The sequence below is a fragment of the Triticum urartu genome, chromosome 5A, assembly GCF_056163025.1.
Source record: "Triticum urartu cultivar PI428250 chromosome 5A, HENAU_Tu73, whole genome shotgun sequence".
Classification (NCBI taxonomy): domain Eukaryota; kingdom Viridiplantae; phylum Streptophyta; class Magnoliopsida; order Poales; family Poaceae; genus Triticum; species Triticum urartu.
In genome coordinates, this window is record NC_141877.1 from 55,378,819 (window position 1) to 55,389,194 (window position 10,376).

Sequence of the window (10,376 nt, forward strand, 5' to 3'; positions counted from 1 at the left end):
GAGTCATAGCCTGAACGAGTTCTGGGTAAACCTGTAATAAAATCCATGACTAACTTATCCCACTTCCATTCAGGTATCGGCAATGGCTGTAGCAATCCTGCTGGCTTCTGATGCTCAGCTTTTACCCTCTAGCATACATCACAAACTGCTACATACTCCGCAATATCCTTCTTCATTCCGGTCCACCAGAAGGTATCCTTCAAATCCAAATACATCTTGGTATTTCCTGGGTGAATCGAATATGGTGAATCATGGGCCTCTTGCAGAATTAACTTCCTGATCTCCGAATCATTAGGCACATAAACACGGTCTTCAGACCATAAGGTATCGTGCTCATATTCACGAAATCCCTTAGCTTTTCCTTTGCTCATTTTCTCCTTTATAGAGGCAATCTCCTTGTCAGTCTTCTGGGCTTCTCTGATCTTATCCATCAAAGTAGACTGAATCTCCAATGCTGCTACATAGCCTCTTGGTACTATTTCCAAACACAACTCTCGGAGATTTTCGGCTAACTCCCTTGGTAAATCTCCCGTCATTAGTGTGTTGACATGGCTCTTATGACTCAACGCGTCAGCTACTACGTTAGCCTTTCCGAGGTGATAATGCAATCTCATATCATAATCCTTGATGAGCTCCAACCATCTCCTTTGTCTGAGATTCAACTCCTTCTGTGTGAAAATATACTTCAAACTCTTGTGATTCGTGTATACCTCACAATGGTTTCCAACGAGAAAATGTCTCCAGGTCTTCAATGCATGCACTACGGCTGCTAACTCCAAATTATGCGTCGCATAATTCAACTCATGAGGCTTAAGCTGTCGTGGGGCATATGAAACAACTCTTCCTTCCTGCATAAGCACTGCTCCAAGTCCTCGACGTGAAGCGTCGCAATACACCTCATAATCCTTGGTCTGATCTGGCAAAATCAACACAGGTGATGTAACCAAATGTTTCTTCAACTCCTGGAAACTAGCCTCACATTCCTCAGTCCATATGAACTTGGTATCCTTTTTCAACAACTCCATCATAGGCTTCGCAATCTTTGAGAAATTTTCAATAAATCTCCAGTAGTATCCTGTGAGTCCAAGGAAACTCCGGATTTCTCCAACTGTTGTTGGGGCTTCCCAATTTGTCACGGTATCAACCTTAGTGGGATCTACTACTATACCTTCTCCAGATATAACGTGTCCGAGAAATCCAACTTCCTTCAACCAAAACTCACATTTGCTAAACTTGGCATATAACTGATGTTCTCTGAGCTTACCAAGTACCAAATGCAAATGCTCCTTATGCTCCTCTTCATTCTTTGAGTATACCAGGATACCATCAATGAACACCACGACGAACATATCCAAAAACTCCATGAATACTTTGTTCATCATGTTCATAAAATATGCAGGTGCGTTAGTCAGACCAAATGACATAACAGTATACTCGTACAGCCCATACCTGGTGGTAAAAGTCGTCTTAGGTATATCCTGTTCTCGAATCTTCAACTGATGGTATCCTGATCGCAGATCGATCTTGGAAAATACCTTAGCTCCTTGCAATCGATCAAACAGATCATTGATCATCGGTAGTGGGTACTTGTTCTTGATGGTTACTTCATTCAATCCTCGATAATCAACAACCATCCTTAACGATCCATCCTTCTTCTCCACTAGAAGTACTGGCGATCCCCAAGGCGAAGAACTTGGATGAATATATCCTTTATCCAGTATTAATCTGCTTCTTAATCTCCACCAAATCCTTTGCGGGCATCCTATATGGTCTCCTAGATATTGGCCCTGTGCCTGGCAAAAGCTCAATCAAAAACTCAATATCTCTATCCGGTGGCATGCCTGGCAACTCCTCTGGAAATACATCAGGGAAATCCTTCACCACTGGTACTTCCTCCTGCACACTCTTGTTAAACAATTTACTTGAGTCCTTTTTGGCACATGTTGGGATACATACTTGATCCTTCTCCCTTCTGGGGTGGTAAGCAAGATCAACTTACTGGCGCAATCGATGTTTCCTCCATACATCGATAGCCAATCCATACCCAGAATTATATCCAATCCTTGTGATTCCAAAATGATTAAATCCGAGGGAAACACATGCCTACCTATACTCAATGGCACTTGAAAACATCCTTGGCTAGCCATATACTCCGCTCCTGGTGAGCTTACTAACATAGGTGTTCTAAGAACTTTAGTGGGCAGATTATACTTATCCACAAATCCCCTTGATATGTATGAATGTGATGCACCAGTATCAAAAAGAACGAGTGCAGTAAATGACTTAACCAAAAACTTACCGATTACTGCATCCGGTTGCTCTTCAACCTCCTCCACGTTAACATGGTTCACCTGTCCCCTGTTGAAAGGGTTCAGCTTCTTCCCAGAGCTTCCGTTGCCATTTCCATTCTGGGATTCAGGACACTCATTGGCATAATGTCCGGTCTTCTGGCACTTAAAACAAGTGACTTGGCTCAGGTCTCTCTTGGCTGGGGTTGATGGGTTGGTGCGATTCTGGCCGTTGCTTCCTCCATTCCCATTACCATTCTTGGTGCCATTGTGATTGTGCGAGCTACCTCCTCCATGGGTATGCTGAAAATGTCCTCCCGGTCTAGGGGTAAAATGTGGCTTTTGCTGAGCTCCTGAATTGTACTTCCCTTGTCCATACTTCCTCTTGCAGTTCTCAATCTGCTGCTGCTTCCCTTCAATCATAAGAGCATGGTCTACCAACTCCTGGTAGTTGTTGAAGGTTGCTACCATCAACTGCATGCTCAACTCATCATTCAGTCCTTCTAGAAACTTCTCCTGCTTAGCTGCATCCGTAGCTACGTCATCTGGGGCATAACGTGCTAACTTACTAAAGTCATCCACATACTGACCAACTGTCCTTCCTCCTTGGCGCAAGTTGCGAAACTCTCGCTTCTTCATGGCCATAGCTCCTGCTGAAACATGGGCAGTACGAAAAGCCTGCTAAAACTGGTCCCACATGACAGTGTCGACATGGAAAGTGGCTATGAAATTCTCCCACCATGATGCTGCGGGTCCTTCAAGCTGATGTGCGGCAAACTTCACCTTTTCCGCATATGTGCATCCTGCGGTGGTCAACTCCCTTGCAGTCTTGCGGAGCCAATCATCTGCTACTATCGGCTCGGTACTACTGGAAAACACTGGCAGATTCAGCCTAAGAAAATAGGCTAAGTGATCAATAGGTGGTGGTGGTGGTGGGTTGTTGTTGTTGTTCCCCTGATTCTGATTCTGGACTAGCAACTGCATCAATGTGTTCTGCTGCTGGATCAACTGAGTGTGCTCCGATGGAAAGGTAAATCCGGGGTCACGTCTCGGAGGCATCTGAGGGTTTAGAAAAGATGAGATTTAAGAATAGAGAGGGGTCTAGAGAGAAAACACTACCCATATGCACATGAGGCAAAAGCAAACAATTCACTTCATTCAATCAAACAAGGGCATACAATAGATCTAACTATCGCAAAAGTGCTCGGACTACTATATTTACATGGTGGACTACTACTACTGTTGGGGTGGTCTACTAGAAATATTCTTCGGTTGCAGACTCCATTATATCTGCTCCAGCTTCATCCACATAGTCATCATCGCTATCATCTGGATTCGAGTCGGTGTCGTCGATGATGATGTAGTCTTCCGGGCGAATCTCCGGGTTTTTCGTCTTCTTCTACTGGTGTAGGGCCTCCCATGGATATTCCAATCTTCATTGTTAAGTCGGCATTCTTGTCCACTAGTACTTCGATTTCCTCTTCATAATCTTCACGTGTAGCCTTGAGTTCTTCCTCCAGTTCCTTGATTCTTGTCCTTGCCTTCTTTAGTTCTATCATGTCGGCGCACATCTGGTTCTCCTGACGTCGAATGTGCTGGTTTAACTCCTGGATAAAAGCTGCGATTGATCTATCCTTCCTGGTGCTGATCATCTCCCAGTGCTCATCTCGGCGCCCACAAATCTGGTAGATAGTATCCTTGAGATCATTGCGGTAAACTTCTCCAATGCATCCCATGGCGATGTGAGCTGCCATGCTCTTTCCTAGACTCCAGGTTAGTGCATCAAAAGAAAACTCTATGGGCTCAGTGACTGGCATCAACGTCCTTCCTGAAACTTGAACTTGAATCATCCAGCGCTCTTCTTCAAGTAAAGTGGTGTTGTAAGTCCCGGTGAAGTTTGGTACTCCTATGTTCAGGTATCTAGTGACTTCCTTAAAGTGACGTCCAAAGGGTGTATCATTCGTCCGCTTGCGTGAACTTGTTCTTTGCATCCGCCATCCTAAAAGAGTGGAAAAGATGAGAAGTCAGAAAGAGAAGATAGTGAGTAGTGATCTAGGTCTTTTAGCTTAGTGGTCGTGTCCTACAGTCAGCGTGGGCTCTGATACCATCTTGTAGCGACCATACCTCAAACGGTCAAATCTCTGTACTCAGGTGTCATCCCTGGATCAGTAATGCTGACACCACACAGTACTTGAAGGAATTATAACAGAGTAGCAATCACACACTTATTACATCAAGTGTCTCAAAAGAGAACTTATTACAATAAATATGGCTTAAGGCCATGTAATAACGATAACAGCGGAAGGCTTGGAAGATAAGTGAGTCCATCAACTCCAACAGCATCACTGAGTATAGAACCACGACCTAAAGGCACCTTAATCGTCGTCTGAAAAGTCTGCAACATTAACGTTGCAGCCCGAAACGGGTCAGCACGTGGAATATGCTGGCAATGTAACACATAGAGTGCAATGAAAGAATAAGGCTATACTACATGCATATTTGGCTGGTGGAAAGCTCCATGGTTACAGTATTTGCGTAAAGCCAATTTTTCCCTACTACAAAGGAATAAATTTTATTTAACTATCATGGTGGTTGTTAAACATTGAGAATGGTTGACAGCATTCTCAATCCCAATTAAGCATCATCATTAAACAAAACCCAACAAAATTAATTAGAGTAACATGATGAGATTCACATGATAATCCAGGTACTAGATACTCAAGATGTCCATAACCGGGGACACGGCTAACCATGATTAGTTTATACACTCTGCAGAGGTTTGCGCACTTTTCCCCACAAGACTCGATCTCCTCCGTTGGGATTCTCTCACTACATGTTGTTTGAGAAACGGATGACCGAGACATAGTCTTTCAGAAGCGCTAGCACCTTACGATCGGGTAGACCGTTACACCTACTTTCCCCTATATCTGCTAGTCTACCACTGTAAGAGTTCGCACGACTTAATCAACTATGCTAGAGCCCATAATAGCTTGTGGCTGCACATGAAAGTTTCTAGCATGAATAATCTCATGATCCCTTTGAGCCTGGGTGGCGGTCCAAAAGAAAACAGGCAATCGCTGGAATACCCAGGTGCCTCAATCCACCCAGATGTGTATTTAAGTTGCCACCTTAGATAAACCTTTAATTTAACAATCTCACATCTGTCATGGATTTCACTCACCCAATCCACGTCTACTAGCATAGCATGGCATAATAAGCAAACGCAGAAGTAACTCCCAAATGTTTGATAATAACAGGTAATAGGTACTACCTCAACTACTTCCCAAACCCATAATTTAATTAGATCCTAATCATGCAATGTGTGAGGATTGATCTAATGCAATAAAACTGGGTAATTGGAAGTATGATCAAAGTGTTACTTTCATTGCTGATGATCCGCGAAACCTAGCGATTCGAAGTAGCAAGCGACGCACTCCGGGTACTCTATCGCAAACAAACAAGCATACAATAAGTACTCAACTAATGCACAGGTAAAACTCAAATAAGAGATCTAACCAGAAAGTTCAACTTAAGAACTCCGGTTGGCAAAAAGAATCAAATCGAACGAAGCAACGAAAGACAAACAGCAAAAGAAACAAGCTTCGTTTACTATTCTGGATCTAGGGCAATTTTTTACAGTGGCAAAAACTTGTTTGAGTAGGTTAAACGGAAAGAGGGTTTCGAGACGAAACTCCAGGCGCTTGAATCGCCTGATTCCGATAAACGAGCGAAAAATTATACTAGAACGAAAAACGGATCAGGAATCACGATCAGAAAAATCGCGGATTTAATCCGAGAAAAAGAAAACGACGAACAGATTAACAAACGGACGTTCGTTAAGTGGATCTAAACGATGAACGTGTTTGTTAAAACAAACGAACAAGCGAACGCTCGCTAATTAAATAAACCGGAAAAACCGATCTATTTAAAAAAACGAAACTAAAAACAAACAAAACCGACGGAAAACCAATCGGTCTTTCGAGAAAAACCGGCGGCGGCGAGGTCTACCTTCGGCGAACGGCGGCGGTGGCGGCTCCGGTGATCGTCGGCGGCGGTGGGGCAGCGGCATGGCGGGGCGGCGGCGGCGCGGGGCGGCTGCGGCGGCGGGTGGCGCGGCGCGGGGCGGCGGCGGCGGCGGGTCTAGGGTTAGGGTTTGGGGGCGGGGCGCGGCTTGGGCTGTCCCGGGCCTCGGGCGGCGCTACTTAAAGCCCCGGCCAGGCTTACTCCTGGCCGGTTACGGCCCAGAGTCGGTTCGGACCCTTTTTTAAATAATTACGCTCAGAAAATAAATAAAAGGAAAACTAAACGGACTTCAAAAATCCCGAAATAAATTTTTCCCGGCTTCTAAAATCAAGCTGCACGGGATTAACATTTATTTGGGGCCTAAATGCAATTTTGAAAAACGCGTATTTTTCCTAAATTCAAATAAAATAGCAAATAAATCTAAAATAAAACCTTATTTGATTTTTTTTATTAAATACTCAATATTTCTTTATTTTGGAAAAGTCATTTTATTCCCTCTCTCATATTTTGATAATAGAAATTATTGAAGATAAAATAAATAAAATCAAATGATTCTATTTTCAAAATTTGAGAAAACTCAAATATGAAAATAACGAAATCTCCAACTCTCTGCGAGGGTCCTTGAGTTGCGTAGAATTTTCTAAGATCAGCCAAAAATGCAATAAAATATGATATGCAATGATGATCTAATGTATAACATTCCAAATTAAAAATTTGGGATGTTACAGCCACCTCTGAAGCTTTGATCCCCTTCCAGAATGCATGAAATCTGGTCTCATTTTTCCTATTGCAGATCAATCTGGAGTTGTAGACATTTATCTTTTGCGATAAAGCAGTAGGCGAAATTTAGGTGACAAACCAGATCAAGTTTGAGGTAATGCGCATCTTGTGTCATGCGTTTGTTGTATTTGCTACTGTTGTTGTACCATTATATCGGCATATTTTAGATGCATCTTCTATTACTGAACCCCCCTCTTCTGTATTTCTGAAGCATTGCGATTGATTCCGAAGCATGTGTAAAGCTGAGTAATCTGTATTTTGGACAGTGGATTTATAGAGATTCTGACTGTTACTCAGGGAAAACATGTTTGATTTCTTGTGTTATCTGGGTCTCCATTGTTCCTCGGGCCCTATGATTACAGAAATAAATGTTCTTATCCTGATGTATTCCTGCGGTGGTAGGTACCGGCCTAGAGTAGGATCAAAGTTTAAACTACATTATTTCTCCCTAACATGCGACCTAAAAACGATAATCCCACTTCTGACTTTGTAATTCTCATCTCACGATCCAGTGATGGATGGGAGCAGTTCGACATTTCCTTTAGTAAAGCCTATAGTTCCAATTATCGCAGCATGCACACAACACTATCAGTTAAGAAAGTAAAGAATATGTTAACATACTCTTGAGTGACCATCATGTTCATGTTTCTTCATTACTATTGTACTTACTGAACGCTGTGAAGGGCGGTCTTATTGTTTACCAAGAACAATACGATTGGACATGAATAAGTGAAGGTAGTTACTGCAAAAGTCCAACTACTAGCAGGGGGGTTCTCATAAAATGCACATTAAGTGGCCTAGGATCTCTCCACTTGAATCTGTACCATTCACACTACATCCAACGGCCCAAATTTATTTTTCTATTTTTGCACCACAAGGTGTGCTTTTATTGTAGTCGCTCCCGCATGAATGGGTGGAGCAGGCACAAGCCAGTGTCTAGGCAAATAGGCAACACTCCGGTGCTTCAGAAAAATCCAATTTTTTTTAGGATTCCAATTTACTTTTCTAAACACCTCTCTAAGCACCTAGTAGCATTGTACAAGGCCTAATGGGCCGATAGGAGCGCTGCGGCCCGACTTGGCCAACATCCTCCCTTCTCCCTTTGACCAAACGCACCCTTTGTACAGAGAGTTGATGATTACTCCCCTCTACTTCTTTGTGTTCATTTACTTTCTGTATCTGTGTGTGATCGACTACGACGCTCGCTCCCGTTCCGCAACCTTGGACTAGACTCATCGGCAGGAGTTGTGGAACACGTTATCAGCACGTTTCGCTCCTCCAACTCTTCATCAAGCCTGCATCGAGCAGGCTTTCGTCGATCTCGCGAAGGTATGGATCCGAAATTTGTTCGCAAAAATGAATTTCTCTTGTTGTTGTGATTCCGTCTTTGTGATCTCGTAATTTTTTTTGAAATAGTTTTTATCTATGGTGTGGATTTTTCTCGCGAGATCGCGGCACACTCGATGTTGCCCGCCAATGCGGATTGATCTCGCATAGAAGAAACTTGTTGACTACACTGTGGAGAGACGGTGAACGTACTTACGGCACCGCCGCGACGTACCGGATGTGCACGTGTAGTCTTGACATTTATGCCGTCCTGGCGACGGATGAAAAAGACGAGATTCGTCTTCCCGAGGTCGTGTGCGCCGTCGAGACGACCACCACAACAATTATTGTGCCATGGTGCTTGTCGTGGCCCAGGCTAATACACGCCGTCCAGAAGACGTACGTTTGTTTTCCCGGCCACCGCACGTTGAGCGGTTGAGGTTGAGATGGCCGGTCCATCGTTGCGTACGCCGTTGGCACCTAACGTTCCTGCTGATGCCAACCTGCAGTACCAACCACCCAGCGCAGTAGCCGGATCGTGGCCGTTCTAAGGCGCGGTTGCCCTGCTGACTCGCGAGCTTGGCGGCGTCCGACCTCCGTGCGCTCCGCCGAGGCCCACGCGTGCCTTCTCCGTGTTGCTACTAGACGGAGCCCCGTGCGGCAGTCGTGCCTGCTGCACTAGAGCCGCGCCGCCGCACCGACCCCGCTGCCCATCGTCGTCAGGGGCGGAGCCAGGAATTGAATGAGGAGGAACGCTACCATCGGAAAAACAGGATCGGCAATCCCTCCGGCGACGTGCCCCGCGCGCGTCACAGGAGGTTAAACTAGCCGCCGCCGCCGGGATCCCCTCCCTCGCCGCTGCCTGCGGGTGCAGCCGGGCGAAGCCCGGCCGGTACCGGCGGCGGCGGGGTGGTCTCGTCTCCTCGCGTGTGGCTTCTGGTGCGGCCCGACGCTGCCAGATCTGGATGATGCGTTGGCGGCGGCGGCGGAGACAGCTTCGCGGCGGCGTGGCAGACATCGAGGTGGTGTGCTTGCATAGCGGTCGGGATCGCCGGCTACTGCGATCTGGCGGCAGCTCGGGCTGTCTGGCCGCTCAAGCGAGGCGGGCTCAGGGCGGCGTGGGTCGCGGGCAGCCAACTCCGCCGTGGCCCTCGGCTGGTGGAGTTAGCGGTGCCACAGTGGTGGTTTGGCCCCAACGCTTTTCAGCCGCCATATGCCAACCTCTTCGATCTGGCCATTTATGAGGTCCAGTGTTCCCCGTCGGAGATCTATACAAATTGGCCTACGTCGGCTCTGGATATCTAGATCGGAAATGCATTGGTCGTGCATGATTATCAGCCATCACGGCCTTATGATAGCGTGACGCGGAGCTTCGCTTTCTTATCGTTGTCATGAGACATGTATAATCAAGATTCTCATCGCGTTGTTAGATGTGGAGAAAGTCATGGCAGCTATGATTGGTGATCTTGAAGCTTTGACGGAAGAATGTATTGGTTGCGATGAAGACTGTGTGCCAGCCGGTGATTGGTGACTTGTAATAGCGGCCTCGGCAAGCGGGGGCGGCAACACTGGAGGACTACATTTTTGGTGGCGCTCCCCGAGTACCGAGTCTCGATTCTCAGTGTGAAAACCCAAGGTCTGACCTTTATTGGTTGTGCCTGGCAATGGCCTTGTTGAAGGCATTGTTTCTTAGATGAATCAGACTTTCTTCAGGGTGAAAATCTAAGATCTTCGATCGGGCAACGACAACGCTTGTGCATTGTATCATTCTTGAAGGCGTTGCTTTTGGAGAACTTTTTTGTAATCCGGGTGTTGTCTTCGGTAGTGGCTAGAGTGCTGCTGCAAGTGATTGACCATCGATGCGGGTTTTTTTGTCTATTTTTTTATTTCTTTTTTGGATGTGTGTATTCTTGATGTCTTTCGACATCTTGTTGGTACAGAGACCGGATGTAATTGATA